Source organism: Athalia rosae, chromosome 4 (assembly GCF_917208135.1).
Source record: "Athalia rosae chromosome 4, iyAthRosa1.1, whole genome shotgun sequence".
Lineage (NCBI taxonomy): Eukaryota > Metazoa > Arthropoda > Insecta > Hymenoptera > Athaliidae > Athalia > Athalia rosae.
In genome coordinates, this window is record NC_064029.1 from 6,634,099 (window position 1) to 6,652,152 (window position 18,054).

Genomic DNA, 18,054 nt, shown 5'->3' on the forward strand with positions numbered 1-18,054 from the left:
TTTCCCATTTAAACCTCGACTCGCTGCGAATTATTTTAACGAACTCCGAATTTTTGTCCGCATACTCGACGATGGATAACGAGATGCTTCACCTCGAGATCGGACGATGAGATGAAATAAATGAAAGCAAAATTCAAATAAATAAATAACCGTAACCGAGTGCATCAACCGAATTAAAATTAATCGGAGATGCGGAAATATACGCACGACGGTGATCAAAAAATGATGCAGGTTATAGCTTTTGCACCCGTAATTCGGAGTAAAATTAGTAATTGGCCGAACAGCCACGAGATCTGCAAGACGGTGGAGATGAGGAATGAAAAAAATTCCTCATCATTATCGACGTGGACCACGAATATAATTGTCGTCTAGCTGCAGCGCCACGGTGGGCGGAATGATCGGAGAAAAATGGGAGATCATTCAACAAAGGAGATCATCGGTGTCTTCTTCTTTTTCGGATGTTTTTTTTTTTTTTTCCGATCTTGCCTATATATCGGCGAGATTTAACCTAGCGTGGAGCGGTGATGAAGTGTCAGGACGCGGACGAGTCACACTCCAACGACTCCGAAACTTTTCAGGGTACCTACACACGTACAAAATGGCTGTGGCGACGTCGATGGCGAACACGCCTACAACCGGCACCAGGTACGTCCGCAGGTAAACGCTGTTGTAAATTCTTCAATTCCGCAAGACGCGCTTCTTCTTCTTTTTATTCTTCGCCGCCGCCGCCGCCGCCGTCTAAAACGCTCGGTGGAGCGAACACGCCGGCAGCATCCCAAGAGGGAAAGTATAACGTAATAACGCCAAAGTCTCGCTAGCTGTTACGAGATAACTCGATGGGAATGCGACCTAGAAAACTGAAGAATCTTTGAAAATTTACGATTACCTACCCAATTATCCCGCCCGGTATCGATTTACCTGCTAACTAGAGGATGATCGTTGTGTCGTTCAATATGATCGCACGAACGATAACTTACAATTAGTGAATCTGCTTTACATTATGTTTCTTCGTTTTTTTTTTTTGTTTTTTTATTCGTTTCCCCTAAATGAACGTGCACTTTTGTCGTCGACGCGTTAAGTGGATGAAAATAATTGAACGGCAACGGCAATCCAGAGGAATCGTTATGGCTGGTTGATGGATGCAGTTAAATGTAATTATAAAATCGACAAAAGAAATTATTATAACGCGGTGTATCGTTGACACGGTGTAGATTGTGTGAAAGATGAGAAAAGGTAATTAAAAAAAATTAATTGTAACCCACCGCTGACAGAATAAACTTTATATGGTTTTGACCGTATAAACGAGAAAGTTGACACTCGTGTGCACAACAGGCATTGAAGAAAATATGCCAAGTTCAATAAATAATTGACCGGATACGAGTTTCTATATAAACTCATATATGAAATCTGCGGTGACGGTGCATTATTCTTCTTTTTCACCGACATACGAGCGTCTCTATTATAATAATCCGGAGTTTGAGAGTAGAAAAAAATTTCGAAATAATGAATTAACGACTCGCGAAGATGACGATTCAATTTCAGTTAATTGCACATCGATTCATCAGCATCGATGAAACGATACCTCGCTGCTCCGAAATCTTGTAGATCAGCGTGTGGAATCGAAGCAATTATCGAGACCCCGGTCTGCACGAAAACTGAGGATGAACAATAATCAGTTGAAAAGTGGTTTCTCGAAGGCGGACGGATTCCATCAAATATACAATTCCATCGCATCAAATCAAGCACGCATCCAGACCCTACCCGCACTTCAAATAATGATTGATCGCTCAACCGATAACGATCAAATAATCGTTTCTATCCCACACATGACCGTATGAGATTTAAAAGACCGGAAATGTATATGTATATGTACAAGGTGAGAGAAGTGAACTCTTTTATACCTTCCGTTCATTTCCTTTCGTTCGAGTAAATTTTGAAAAAGAAGCGATAATGGTTCGCACGGGTAAATTTGACGAAATAGTTCGAGCTGCTTTTAGATTTTCTTTCTCCGCCTCAGGTGCGGCTATCGAATTGCCGACGACGCGTTATTTCTTGGCGTAAGTAAATTGATATTGCCGGGCAAATATAAGTTTTGGAGCATGTCGCGATATACGCGCGTCCGTATATCTATACGTAGTTATTTTTTTTTTTAGTAAAAATGATACCGGTCCCATATACAATGGCCCGTTTAACTGCCGCTGCAACGAGGTAACTTTACCTACGTTAGGTATGTAACTGCGCGTTCGAAAGCGGCGGCACACTTTTCAGCTCAAAACTAATCCGTCTAACGAGCCGTCATGCGATAAATCGATGAATTTCATTTTTATTGAGCTAAGTGAGTAAGTACCGCCGGAGAAATGAAATTCCCGTAATCTAAGTGAGTTTCGTTGCTACCGTGGCGATGACGATACGGTGGTCGCGGTGCGGGATGGATGGATGGATGGATGGAAACTTTAAGGTAAGAGAAATCGAGCCCGTTTGGCGAACAAACGGGGTAAAATATGAGCCCACATGAGCGTAAGATAATCCTAACGTCTTAATGGTTGCATTTCTCCAACATAAATGGCCATCAACTCTTTAAACTTCTAACATGATTTACAATTTACATCTCGTTCCTTTCTAACACGTACGGTGTTACGAGTCGAACGCGCTGTGTACCGACTGATTACCATCTCCAGTGATAAAAGAGCTTTTTCATTTGATTCTGACAAAGCTATAAACTCACCCATGACTCAGATTATATTTTACACGAGATTCGTCTCTCTCTCTCTCTCTCGGTATTGCTGAATCAGAATCACGTCGTCGACTATCTGCACTGCCCCTTTTTTTATCGCGCTAAGATCCTTATCGATATCGTTCATTGTGCCATTCAACCCACAGATTTGAGCTCTTTAAATTCTCCGCACCGTATCGCCCGGAATCGTAAGAGAATTTTTTTTTTCGTCATTCGTACGGAGCAACAGGTACGAAGAATTTTCATCGAGAAATCGGCAGAGATCGGTAACTTGAGTTACGATACCGGATCGATCGCTTTTGTCCGATTCAAAAATTTTTCGAATCAATTGATCGAAAATGGAGAGATAATTGAGTGAAACAGGGAGCGAAAATTTTCGCAAGACTTTCGATTTCAAAAAGTTTTTTGAACGAAATTTTCAAAATTCAAAATGAAAATTTCGTGTAAATTTGAACAGTAAAATGATAACCGGAATCGATTGAATCGATGATTCAAAATTTTCCGAAAAGAACGACAGAAGAATTTGAATTCAAAATGAACGTCAGGGGTATTTAACTCACCTGCACCGAAGGCGTTATTATCCAAATCCAGGTAAATCAAGTTGAACCCAATTAATGAAAGACAAATGAATCACTTTTAACTCACTTGGACACTGCGTTTAATTGTTGAACAATTATTAATTTATAATCGAAGAAATATTATATGGTATATCAGGTTGTCTGGCCCTGCTCTGACTGAGATCACTGACCAAGTCTACCGAAGACTGACGCGACACTGACTCCACGGTCCACAGTGAGCGAAGAACTAAGAAGTCGAGGTAGGGTACGCGATACCACTACGCGTCCGCGACAACCCGACGGCGACGCCGCGACGCCGGACATCGCCTGGGAGTCGGGTATCTCCGGGTTTATTCGTACGAATACGACCCCATGTAACGACTCCCGAGGTGCATGGGGGTACTTTGCAGACACTCGGTACATCGTATTACACGCGCCTACGCATTTCCAATATCAAACTATAAAAGACATTCGATACGCTTCGTTATTAATAAGTAATAACAAACAAACGGATTGATCTGTTCGGTTTAAGCGGGTATATAATAACCACGGTGAATCGATCCGGAGCCATATTATTCGCCGTATAGGGATCGGGAGTCGATTTTTTCCAAATGCGAAACGTACGGCGATCGTTATTTCGTTTCCCCACTACGGAATGTCCGGCGCGTAAAAATAGAGAAATTTGATGAACTTTGAACCCGTCCAAATTAAACTCGCAGAGCTAACGAACGGTTTGGAAATCGGGGCGTAATAACGCGGCGCAATTAGCTATTGACAAATGAATTTACGACCAGATCAACGCGATACACGTCGTTTCGTTAACAAAAAGGTGATAATATACATTGCCGAAATCGACCGATCGCGAATCATTGTTTGGAAATTTTCGTGACCGAAATGAACTAGATTTATATACTACGGCGTAAGCTTGTGAAATACCACGCGTCTTGTATTAACGACGTCGAACGAACGGCCACCAGGTATAATAAATAACGCGACGATTCGTCGTGCGAATAAAAAGAAAAAAAAAAAAAAAAAAAAAAACAAACCCACGAAACAAAAAGAAAACAAATTTGTCAACGATACGAGATTTATCGCCCGGATGTTCGTTGATATTTTTTCGCTATCAAAAATTTCTAGAAATGCAATCTTACGTATGGGTAGAAAACCGCGCGGTGAACATTGGCGACGTCGTTAAGTTATAAATTATTGCAATGTGTATACGTATACCGTAGGAAACGTCGCCCGAGGATAAACATACAAGTCGATCAAAAGAACAATGATTTATTTTTATTATATATTTATATCGTCGTCACTATAAGAGTGAGAGCAGAACTTCGCGTGATCTAACTTTTGCATAATATCGCATACCGTACCTACTTACGTATACCGCGGCTTATACGTACCTGTACAACTCCGTAAAACCGTGACTCCGTGATAGCTGTACACCCGAACGAAGCGTGATTTTCCACGAACGGTATATAAAGATTGTTCTACAGGTACGGCAATTTTACAAATATCGCGCGTAACGTCTTATCTTCAGTTGAAATGGGCAGGATAAAAATTTCTGTAAGAGGATCTTTCCGTGCGGTGATCGTTTCCCTTCCTCGTTGTCTGCATATCGCGCTGTGTAATTATGGAAATGGTTCTGACCCTAGCGATGTAGACGTATGTACGTACGTACGTTACGCCGAGGCGTAAGGATGAGAAGAAATTTTTTTCATCCCCCCCGTCGATATCTCATACTCCCGAAGAAGATGTCACCGCAGCCCTCAATTTGGGGCGACGTTTATATCGGTGTATTTGCTCAACGCCCCTCTATGTTTTTTGGATTTTTTTTTTTCTTTCTTCTCTGGTTTGTTCCGCAACATACACGACGATCGACCTTTGTCGTTTGTTCGGTTTTATTGCGGTACAGATCGGACGTTTGTCTCTCTGCGCGTATCGAATTACCACCGCAACGTAGCGACCCAACGTACACCGAGATTCCCCCGCGTTAAACTATCTAACAGATCGTTTGTCTAGGATGGAGTTATAGAGCGATATAAGGAAACAAATAATCACACTGTGCCGGTACTCCGTATTTACGGAGCGTCCCCGTCCAACAACCCGGCAACCGATAGGGATATAGGAAGAATTTAGAATTATCGACGGGAGATTTACAGGCGTAAAAAAAGGTTTAATTAATTATCGAACGAACGCGATCGTCAATGACGATCGTCGGCGTAATTATCGTTTTCCAGATTCCTACGGCGTTGTAAATAAAATATAGACGTTGGGGGAAAACTTGTCAGTTAATATCTTATTGCGCGGAATACACCTCCACACAGGGAAAGAAGCTGTTCCGTTATTACACAAAGTTATAAACCCGTAAGTGTGAAAAATATTCATTTGCATAGGAAAGAATTTATCAACGCGTACCGGCTAGTGGATGTGTACGACAAAATCGTAGGGATAAACTCTACCGTTGCTGTTGCTCGTGTAAGAAAAATGACAAGTAAAAAGTAAAATAAGAAGAAGAAGAAGAAGCTGCCGCAGCAGCGGCAGCTAAAGCCAATGGGGCAGTTCGCTCGAGGACGAGTCCCTCTTTACGTATTGCATTTAACTACGTTATGGCCACAATTCATGCATAATTTATCTGAAACCGTGGTGAAAAATTATGCTGCCGCTGACCCTTGGGGCCAGCCCGAAGCAAAGGTGTTTGTCCGACGCATGGCTGCTGTCTGCATGGAAAGCGGATGCCATCACGTTACTTACGAGGGTGCCGCAGCGCCGCCGCCGCCGCCGCAATCTCGCGTCAAGGTGCTGTTAGAACTCGCCGTAATACTTTATCCAGCTCTCTTGATATCCTCATATTAGTTCTTTCTCGTTGATGAATTTTTAAAAAATACCAAGGCACCGCGAGCCGCACGCGCCCGCCCGATCGGAAGGTGTAAAAAATCGTTTGTATAACGTGCGACCGGTGCATGCGACGCGCGTCGAAGACGGTGAGGAACGCCACGAGGAATCGTACATTATGCGCCGCTGATGCCGCTTGATTTCCGGAATTCCTGAATAGCTTCTGGGTTCGCTTTAATCCCAACGAGAATTCTAACGATCGGTATCCGCGATAATCCTTCAACCGGCGATATCGTACCGTCTTAGTTATATGCGAATTCGTATTCGCGTCTACGCTATGTACTGTTAACCGCGCAAGAACGATCGGCGCGTTTCGTTGAGATCATGGTTTAAAATCGTCTCGTCTCAAATCTCGAAGAATAACGTCGAGTTTTATCGTACGATAAGATCTGGCGTCGGTACCTACGGTCGAGTTTTTAACGGTCCTGTACAAAGATTCACGTCGAAATGATGTAATGGCTACAAAAATATCCATGATGATAGGAAACAATTTAAAGAAATCGAAATCATCCGTCTTGCGTGTATTATACGGGTATATATCATCGTATCTGGTAAGTAATGCGGATATACATATATGTATATCGTGGATATGTATGCGTACGAGCGTTACGTATGCACTTCAAGGATCCTGCAGGGGAATGGATATCTATGTCCTTTCGTTCGTTGATTTATCGGGGCTATGCCGCATTACCTGTCCGTACACCTATTCGAACTCGGCGGTAGCTCAAATCGCAGTAATTATGATCTAAGTTTTATGCTTGTGAAAAAATAGAAATTAAACTAAATACGTGTCTATGATGATAAGTCATCGGTTAACCGGAATTCTAATTCAACATTTCTGATTTAAATGAGAACGAGAAACGATTTTTCGGTGTTCAAAAAACGGTTTCCATGCCCCCTTGTGATAACCGATCCAAGAGCGAAGTTGCGATGACGTTATACGGTCAGGCGAGGTAGGTATGATTGAGGTAGGAAAAAAATGAAACGAAGTAAAAAAGAAGAATTGGAAGAAAATGACGAAAGTAAAAAAATGAGTTAAAATAAAGACGTTCATAGGTCGCAGTAGACGGTGGAATTAAGACCCTAGTTGACCGGGGTAGGATGGTCGTAAGTACCAGCGCGACTTGACGGTGGGAAAAAGGCAGCGATGAGAAGTAAGAAGAAGAAGAAGTAAGAAGAAGAAGAAGGTAGAAGAAGACGATGCCGTCATCTCGAACAAGCACGGATGGATCTTCCGTCTTAAGAGTACATCCGCGTCGAGGACGGTGAATTGCTGGTATAGGATCAGTAATTAGTAATTACAGAGTATGAGCAAAAGTCACGGCTCCGGAAGTGGGCAGCGTCCATCGTTAGATAATGATTAATATAAAATATGCTGTAGAGCTGGTAGACCCGATACCGCGGCGCACATATATCTATATCTATATATATATATATATATATCACCCGATACGGTCTTAAGGCCAAACTGTATAAACGAATTGATTGACGCCTCGCGTTCGTTCGATGACCGTCAATAAAAATTTTATATATCAACTCATTTCCATATTCGTACATAGGCCCATGTACGTACACCGTACACCATACGATTACGTATAGACTCACGCACGTACGAATGTATCGTTGAAGAAATTCAAGCAAAAACACGGCAGTGGTTTGAATCTAGAAGACTTCGCGAAGGACGCGTTCGAACAGACCGCGTACCACCCATCAAGAAATCGCAGATCGTTCCTATTGTTTGTCGCAATTCGTCACGATCAACTGTATCATATCCAATTTGTTGTTTTTTTTTTTTTTTTTCTTTATCTCTCATTTTTCATCGTCTCTATTATTCTCTCTATTCGACATACTTTGCGGCAACGATTCGCTACCTACTTTCGATTTTTTCAAAAGCGAAGGTCTCCGAGAATCGAAATTGCGAGCCGCCGTCGTGCGTGATTTAGAAAAAAAAAAAAAAAAACAGTCTCGTTATTTCTGCAGAAATCCATGTACAATTTTTGAGATGCTCGATACCGGAAGAAACGAAAAGAAAGGTGAGTAGATGAGGTTATCGAGTGATTGTTACATTACGCACCGTGAGATGATCGCATCATCGATTCCCTTGACCGGGAATAAACGGCAACGTAGTGTAGATGAGTTAATAGTGTTATTAACCGAACTTATAATGAGAACTCGGATAGCATAAACATTGTGAAACTAGGAACCGTTTAGCTATAGTGATTATCATTATTATTGAATCCCATACCTGGACGACTCCCTCGTTAAGTGAGGAAAAACACCTTGACCAATGACCGGCGAAGAGTTATCCGAGGTAGTGAATTTACGGGTTATATATATAATAATATATCGCTGTTAATCAACGGTGTCATCAATCAAAATTTAAAAAACGCCGTGTAACCCAACCTCCGCTCGCAATGTGTATACTGTTATACGGAATCAATATATAGGATCCGTAGTTCCTTTTGGGTAAAACGATTATTGTGTTTTTCACCGGTAATTAAAGAATTATATTCAACCTGCAGGAAGATGCAAGGGCACGCTATTTGAAATACGTCCCAAAACATATACACGCCGATAATTGATGGCTTCGATTAAATAATTAAAAATGACTAATATCGCGTACGGAACGAATTCAATTATTACAAGTATTCGAACGCGATGAAATAATTTCAAAGATCGAGACTCGGCTGGGATATGCAGACGTTGATATTTGCAAAGCACTCGGCAGACGGAACACCGATTATACACACTTATACGCGTACGTACATGTGGGTGGATTAAATCTGATTAAACTGTCCGCGATTCGATGTAGCAACTCTGCATAAATGTCGCTACACTGTGCAATTATGAGCAATACGAAACCGTCGGACGAGTTATAATTGCTGATCATCCGCAATTCCGCTCCTCCTCGAGCGTTCCCGGATTGTTTGTATATTTTAATTACTTTTGACGACCTACTTGACGGCGTAATTATAACATTCAGTCTGCAATTTGACGCTGATCAAATTAATCCACAACACAGTTTTTGATTGTTTTATCATTTTAGAACTCACATTCCAACGCTAATTAATGTGTTGCCGTATGAAGGAAATATGGGTGAAATTTTTGCAATTCTAACAATTCTTGAGAGCCGGCTGTGAATTTTTTTTTTTTTATCCTCAAACCGATGTCGATTTAAGAGCTTTTCTAAAAATAGGTGTCCCACGATCCTGACGTTTGTACGAAATTTAGAAACTATCACGGATTGGAAAAAATGGTCGCAGACATTCTTCGAAACCCTGAAATAACGACTGGAACAGCGTGCCCCGTAAATTCACGGAGGTAACGCTCGGGGCACATTTCGAAGTCTTGGAATTATTCATTTATGCTATTGAACCGGCAGTGACTATAAACCATTGTTGGCTTGTTTAGAAGGATAATAAAGCTATCTGGACTATCCGAGTACCGGTGATAAGCTTCCACAGTGCCATCGCGATAATCACGATTCAGTTTCTTATAAATATTCACAATGGAGATTACGAACCTAAGGCAGACGTTCGCTGGGAAATGGGGGGTATAGCAAATCAGGTGGCATAAGCTTACTTTTTGTGCGCAATTTTTCTGTTGCACACGACGCAGTCAATAAAAATTATAATACACCGACCGGAGTAATTCATCCTTTCACCATGTGCGCGTAATGTCTGCATTATCATGACCATATTTTGTGTACATATGAATGCCGAGCAATCGAGTCAATGCCGATGCTCGCACGACGGTGCTTCACTTCCTCGTTAAAAAAAATCTTCTGCGGCTTTCGTACGGTCGAGGTCTGGCACCGACGTCGAACAATTCTTTCTGTTCGGAAATATCTTTCTCAAAATGTCTAGACGTGATATATATAATAGACGCGAGGATATAACGGCATGTTTACGAGCTTGGATAAAATGAAAGTGTCAAAAGTAGCGGCAACAAAACCGTCCAGTTTTGATAAGGGTTTTGAATTAGCACTATGAACGCCCGTAGCGTAAATCAATAGTCGATGAGTATTAGCTATAACTTTTAAGTGAAGCGTTTTGTCCAAAGCAATTTACCGAAGGGCAGCCAATATGTAATAATGTAGATCCGAGCTTCCGAGGGCCCCTGTTGAGTGAGTCTTCTATAAAGTTCATAAAACCAAGAGAATGTTAATCGGTCGACGTTACGGAAGGTGAAGCCGTCGGTTCAAGAATACTTTTAGAAGTTATGGACACCTGACTATAAGATAGCGGTACGAACGCACCCTCATCTCATTTTGTAACCCTTGTCTGTCGCCGGGGCAGACGTTGGAGAAGAGTCGGCTCATGATCCGAGTAATGTGTTTGCTGTGGGAGTCGTATTTACCGTTAAGACTTAAAAGGTTCAAGTAAGTGCCAGCGCAAAAGGCTCCAGGACATGCAGGTATATATATATATATATATATATCCCCTGCATTGCGACGTCGAGGACTTGGGACTGGTACATCTTATACGACTGTAGAACGAACAAACCGTAGAGCCCGTACCAGAAACCGCGCATGTCAAGTCGTCATTAATCAGCCTTGGATTTCAGCTGTTCCCATGCATAGGCGATCCTCGACTATCCCGACGTATGTACAAGTCGCTCTCGTAGGACTTAAACTAGATTAAGCTGTACATTGTATTCGCGTTATCTTACTTGAACCTGTCTCGTACCGATGCAGTCCACAGCGTTCCGTTCCGATGGTATTGAAGACGATCTCGGGAGTAACGTGGGCTGGGCATTTCTGCGTATGTGTGTTGTGTGGATCGTTTACTTGTAGTTGGGAAATCTGAGCGACCTTTGACCGAGGGGTTAATTCGCGCGAAATAGCCGGAGGCTATGAGCCTCGGGAATAGAAACTCCCAAGGACCGATGCTGCGCTGTAACATTTACCGTAAGGTGCAGTGGATACTTGCGAGATACGAGGTATGAGAGAATTTGACATTTTATAAACGCGGGATATTTTCAGGAATCGTCGATTTGCTGGGAATCGCGCGAAAGTTATATAGTCATTCCGCAAATCGCTGAATCGAATTTTTCCCGTAGTTCGGAAATAACGGAGATATCACAGTGGATGAATCAGAGGATTGACCGCGAAAATCAGTCGACATTCTGAATTCAATTAACGGTTGAAACGAGGCTAAATTATGGATTTCGAGAACTGTGATGCGCATTGCAGCTGAACCACAGTAGCTTGAATAACTCTATGAATCATTTCACACCTGTGTCGTATTTCATAGGAAAAGAATGATATTCAAACGTTCAAATATCTTGTACGTGGATCTCGCGGGATAGTTTGCGGCGAAGATCATTCATCTCGTAGCCACTTGAGGGCTACACCGTCCACACTGACCTGGACCCTCCACATGAGGATCCAACGGATTTAAAAATCCATCAGCGAGCTCCTATTCTGATAAGTTGATGACCAATCGAAACTCGAAATACGAGATAAAACTAGATGAGTGTCGTGAATCTAAATTCGATTGGCATGTTGATTAACTGAGAGGTCAATATTCAATTTTTCGAATACGTCAACAAATGCTATGATTTTTAGTATGCCAAAGAAATGCTGAACTTCATCTTGGCGTCACTGGCCATTTGTTCCGACGTCTTCACGCGACCTACAAGGGGTCAAAGTTCAATTTTGCATATCGAGATGCGAAAAGGCTCCTTGAGAGGTAAGGGAAAAACCGAGCTCCAAAAATTGAAATGAAAGAATACTACAATAGGGTTTCGTGAAGTCAAAGTTTTGAGCCCCAAACTTCCCCTCGCTACGATAACTGGGTCGGTCAGGGTATTCGATCAAAGATTCATGGAAAATAATTGGTTCAGAGTCGCATAACTAATGCGAAAAAAATCGTTCAAAAAATTTAACAACCGTGTTCCGAAGGACACACCTTACTCTTTAAAATGACATGAAAAAAAAATCTGAATCTAACGACTGAGACACCCATTGCACCTTTTCAAAGTCAAAAGTTTGCTTTACGGTTTTGACATGAGCTGAATCAGAAGAGTATGACTAGTGAACAAAACAACGCAATTCGAATTTGCTAGAAGTATCTCAAAGATAAAGCTCCAAGCTCCAAAATGCTTTTTTTAAACTCTCTATCTCAATTTTTCAAGCGGATACAACGTTCCGAATTTGGATGTTTCTCGAAGCGAGAATAATCTGACCCGCAATATTTATTCGCAGGGTATACCTTATTCTTGGGCTGTAGAATATCGTAAGAACTTACAACACAGCTCATCACACTGCTATTGCTCAGGACTGAAATGATGCCTGAATTCTTTTCGATAATTGAAACAACGATGCGTCTATAAATTCAGCTGGAGAATTAATAAAATTCACTCAAAATCGCTATCGTTGAAACAGCCTTCAAGATGGATCAAAAACCCAATACGATATTTATATTTTATTACATTAGCAGTACAAATTACAATTTTCACAAGTACCTAATATTTCAATTCGGGCAATTAATGGCAAGGTTTCTTTCACTTTCCACACAACGTAAAAAATTAATATGCACATGGATCTACTATAGTAATCAATGCTTATAATATCTCTGAAAATTCGACTGATAAATTAAATACCTAATACAGCTCAGCTAACCGCTATAATCCCCATCACACCTCATCCCATAATCCCTTCTGATCCCATACTATTTCGTAGAATTTGTGATATAATCAAATAACGATAATTTGGAGTAATCAAGCAATTAATTAATCACTCAACAATCATTAGGTAAGAACAAGTCGTCGTGCATAACTTTAAAATGGATGCAAGCAATAAAAATTAAATATTTTATCATTGAAATATTATTTCTAAGTGTCTCCAAGTTGTTCCACTATTTGGAATATCCTATTCATATGATACACACAGTCAAGGAGACTCACAAGTAAACATGACCGAATGAATTAGTAGTAGTAAACAGCGTCCGAAGCGTCTCTAGCGATAGAGGAGGAGAGGGGAGGGGGGACGCGACGCGCTTGCTGCGCTACACTAGGCGTTCGCCAGCCCTATATCATTCATTCATCCGACTCTGATCAGTTCGGTCTACTTTTGTGTAACTCGTTATAATTTCATATAAAATTATTAATACGCAATTTCAAATATCTCAGTTACTAAGGAGTTCAATTAATACTCCTGTTCGATCTCGACACGAATAACATCTCGTAAAACCGAATTAAAAGCATTTTAAAACTGCATCAAACTGCACGTGTACCACGTACGCGTTACTTTTTCAACAATTTTCTACCTGTTGCTGTTGCACCGGGGTTCGAAGTTGATTCGGTTCGCATTTCTAACGCATTTAAAGATCTGGCTGCTACTTTTATCGGATCATCGACTTTTCTACATCGAACAATGGTAAGTTACAATCGCAGTTAGTTTTTCTTAATCTTCTACGACGCATTTCGAACTTTGTGACCACCAGGCATCTATGCTTCGAGTTATCGCTACAACATGCTACAACTCCTTTGTTTTCTCGAGCTGCCCTAGCGAATATCACGGCTTATAAATTATTTAATCCGGATTAAATATTTATTTCGATTGAAACCTTTGCTTCCTCATTATCCAACATCTACAACGCATTTTATAACTCCGTAACCATTTCATGCTTACACGCTACGACTTGCTACCCTCCCCTGAAATATTTCAAATGTTTAAACAAATCAAATATCAGGGCTCGTTCATATTTCGATTCGAAGTATAAATTCTTTCCTGTTAAAACGTGAGTAGCTGGCGTACCTTCTATTAATTGCGACGCCGTAGCTTCTGTTTGTGTATTTGAACTTGACCGCGTATTCAAAGCATCGGTAGAGGTCGGACATTGTTTTTCGGTTGTATGCCTCGCGTTTAAAATGCCAGGGTGCGATTTCAACGTGAATACTATCGCAGTTATACTGTGATCTTTATTTTTCTGCTCAATTTAATTTTCTACCACATTATTTATTCATGTTATGTTACGATTTACAGTAACCCAAACATCTGTAACTGGATGAATCTACTCTTCGGCTCACCATCCGCTATCATTTGCAACATCTGGAGAATTTTGGTAATTACAATTTTTTAAATAAATTATTTTTTTTAATTGATAAATTTTCGCTTATCATTAATAATAATTTTTTTCACATCGTTTTTACAGGACCAATCTTCGGGGGAGCACCTCATCAACTGTTCATCGCATCACACCTTCTACATTCAACCTACTACGTACAACCTACAACGTTTCAACCTACTACACAGCTATAGCCATCAGGGAGGCAGAGACATCCGGGTAAAATCCAAGACCCCCGAGACCTGGGAACCGGCTCGGGTCCGGTCTTGGTACCGGCAGCGATGGTGAGTGAAGTTAAAGTTCCTCGACATCTTTGCCAGCTCACGCGATGGTGAACGCTGGCATCGGGTCGTTGTATTTTATATTGTGTCATTCCTCTGTTCCCTTTTTATAACATGGCGTGGCGGTACCCTGAATTGTAATTTTATTAGATCAGGTAATTGTAGGGTTGGTTGCTGTTGAGCATAGCGCACGTGCACCCTTTAGCGTCAAACACATAAAACTCTTCCTTGAAATTAATCAGTCAAAAAACCAATGAATGATTAAGTCAGTCAGTCAGTCCATTAATTAGTCAATCAGTTATTTGAGCAATCAGTCAACTATTAGTTCATCGAATATGAACTATTCAGATAAATCACATCTTAGATAAATTTAAGTGCAAGAGTGTGCAGCTCATAGGCAACGGTAAAGGCCGTCGTTCAATCGACTCTCGCGTTTTATAAATTTCCTATAATTTTCGGTGACCGATCTCGTTTGCGTCGATCACTGATCGGTAATAAAATTTTGTCGTGCGAATGATGGTCTTTACCATAGATTCAGCTTTTTCAGGTACGTCAGGAATTGACTTTGATAGCTTCCGCGAAAAGTCAGAATTCATTTAGTCTCAATTTAATGATCAGCCATCAGCTGAATCAATTTTGAATTTGATCTCTATATTTTTTTATCTATTTGCATGTTTAAAATTTCAATTCTTTCAACTCAATATTGATCAAACTTGGACCCGTCTTTAGGTACCGATAAGTAAATTCACTAGAACTATAACAGGATGTCTAATCATTTCAGGAATTTTCTTCCCTTACACACAATTTTCAGCCCTTAACTTTTTCTTGCTTAATGAATATTATATGAGATTAATTAATCTCATTTTCTTACTGATGATATTTACTCAAGAGTAAATTTACTAAATTCATTTAAAGATCATTGATGTTTTTTAAATTTCGGCCAGATAACAAACACACCTTTTCTCAAAATTTAAATAAATCACGGCTTCGGCCGGGGCATGGGCAGCCTTTATATTTCTACACACACAACAGGTCAACAGTAAGTTTTTTGAACGAGATACCACGGCAATGAATGTGAGATGTGAGTGAGACGAAATTCTCGGTGCGCCGGCGCAAGTATGAATTGGGGTTTTCGTCAGTAAAATCATTTCTTGGATAATTATAGGTGAAAGGCAGGTATAGGTAAATTCATGCATCGCGAGGGCATTTATAAGCAGTGTGTATGTGAATAATAGTTTTAACCGTTGGGTGGGGCGAGGGCTTTTGCGAATGGGGTACGCGAGAAATCGGAAGCGCAACTTTTCTTTCCACAGCAATTCCAAGTGATCAATTGAGTAGAGTTTATCCAATTCCGTTAATTAATTTTATGTAACATTTAACTCCATATTTTTCAAATAATTCTTTTCATGTGGTCTTTCAGGTCTCTTTGCTGAGATTTGATAGACACTTTTCCTTCCCAACTAAATAAATTAAATTAGATTGAGGTTTTCTTTCTTCCCTGTAATATTTGCGGTCACTTGGAATGGGCAAAATGCGTCCGCCTTGCTCTCCGTACCAGCCGTGGTGCATGGAAGTGAGGTGGACGTTGAGCTCGAAGACTTCACGTCGAAGAGGATCGCCGACCGTCACGCCAAAAATTTGTAAACCTTCCTCCCTTCCTCCCCCAATGTTAATTGGAATAGAAGGATGCGATTAAAAATTGCATTCTTCGATTTCCATTAGCATAAATATTCCGAATCTGACGCTGCTCGCGCGGGTAAAGCGCGAGGAGAAGGAATCGTGTGATCTATGTTTGTTATATTTTTGTTTGTGCCGTCCTTAGGGGTCCTAAGAAATGTTTTAAAACATAAAACTAGCGTGACTTGCCATCTTGCAAGGCGCTTTAAAAACTTTACTGATATTGGTGATGGGAACATGTATTGAGAGATTTTCTTTCAGGACTTTAAAGTATAATAAAAACCCAAGTTCCGTCGCTGCTGCTCGTATGCGCGCGGACTTGGCGCTTAAAATATGCATTGTAACGCTTTACGTGTTTTAAACCCAAAAATCGAAAAATTGTAAGGAATCAAGTTCTATCGCACCTTTTGTGCCTGGGGCTTGACGTCCACGGGATCATTGTTAAGATACTAATCAAAATTTTCTAATTTCAGGTCCTAGTTCTTAATTATTAGTTTCAATACTAATCAGATTTTTTTCACAGGTCCTAGTTTTTAATTCTTAGTTTTAACTCTAATCGAATTTTTTACAGGTCCTAGATTTTAATTCTTAGTTTTAACGCTAATCGAATTTTTTACAGGTCCTAGATTTTAATTTCTAGTTTTAATGCTAATCAAATTTCTTACAGGTCCTAGTTTTCAATTCTTAGTTTCAATGCTAATCAATCTTTTCCGTAGGCTATCCCTGGCTACTAATTTGTTCTGCTTTCTGATTTCAGGAATCCAACTAAAAGTTCTGGATTTTACATCTCAGTTTGGATACTAATCAATCTTTGTTCACAGGCTGTCTCTGGCTACTAATGCATTCTGCTTTTTGATTTCAGGAATCCACCCAAAGGTCCTGGATTTCACATCTTAGCTTCGATACTAATGCATTCTGCTTTTTGATTTCAGGAATCCAACTAAAAGCTCCGGAATTCACATTTTTGTTCCGATACTAATCAAATTTTGTTCACAGGCTGTCTCTGGCTACTAATGCATTCTGTTTTTTGATTTCAGGAATCCACCTAAAGGTTCTGGATTTTACATCTTAGCTTCGATACTAATGCATTCTGCTTTTTGATTTCAGGAATCCAACTTCAAGTTTTGGATTTCACATTTTTGTTCCGACACTAATCAAATTCTGTTCACAGGCTGTCTCTGGCTACTAATGAATAGAGTTTGTTTTGTGTTTCAGAACTCAGCAAGTTTCATGTATTATGGAATTTTGAGAAATTTAATATTGGCTCGCAATATCAATCGCCCGAATCATTTTATTCGCCAAATCAATGGAAAAACAAAACTTTGATCAAAAGCCTTTTTATCGAGGGAGTGAAAAATGGGAAATTAGTTGGTTCCCTAGTTACTTCTTTCAAGTGTTGCATATATGATCTATGAATCTTTGAGTAACTTATTCAATTTCTGTTCCAGGTATCAGAAAGTTTCTTCTCCGACTACAACGTTCGTATTCCGAATAATGCTCTGTCTAAATTTCGGAAATTACAATTATTTTAATCAATAATTTCTGAGATTGACATTTTTTATTTTGCTTTTCAGAAACATTATATTGATCATGCAGCTGATATTTTTCATTGTCCAATAACATTTCTTATTCCAGTTTTAATTTTATGATAACTTTGTCGTTGCAATAATCTGTTCATTCGAGCAATATTTTTCAGGTAGCATATTTTAATGGACATGTTATTTCTTTTTTCAGAAATCATGCGTGCATCTAATATTGTTGATTGCGTATTTTTTCAGCCATTTCAGCTCCCATAGTTCATGTTTCAATTGAAATGTTATTTCTCTTTGCAGAAATCG

General features: G+C 40.2%; 1 protein-coding gene across 2 annotated transcripts in view; it reads right to left on the reverse strand.

The window, feature by feature from the left end:
• LOC105692604 overlaps positions 1–3,549 on the reverse strand; it is an 89,123-nt gene extending 85,574 nt beyond the window's left edge. The window contains exon 1 of one of the 2 annotated variants that reach the window (XM_048654207.1): positions 3,295–3,549. The gene's annotated coding sequence lies outside the window, so the exon portion shown is untranslated. The remainder of the gene's footprint in view (positions 1–3,294) is intronic. The other variant, XM_012411911.3, reaches the window with a different exon arrangement.
• Between the last annotated feature and the right edge of the window lie 14,505 nt (positions 3,550–18,054).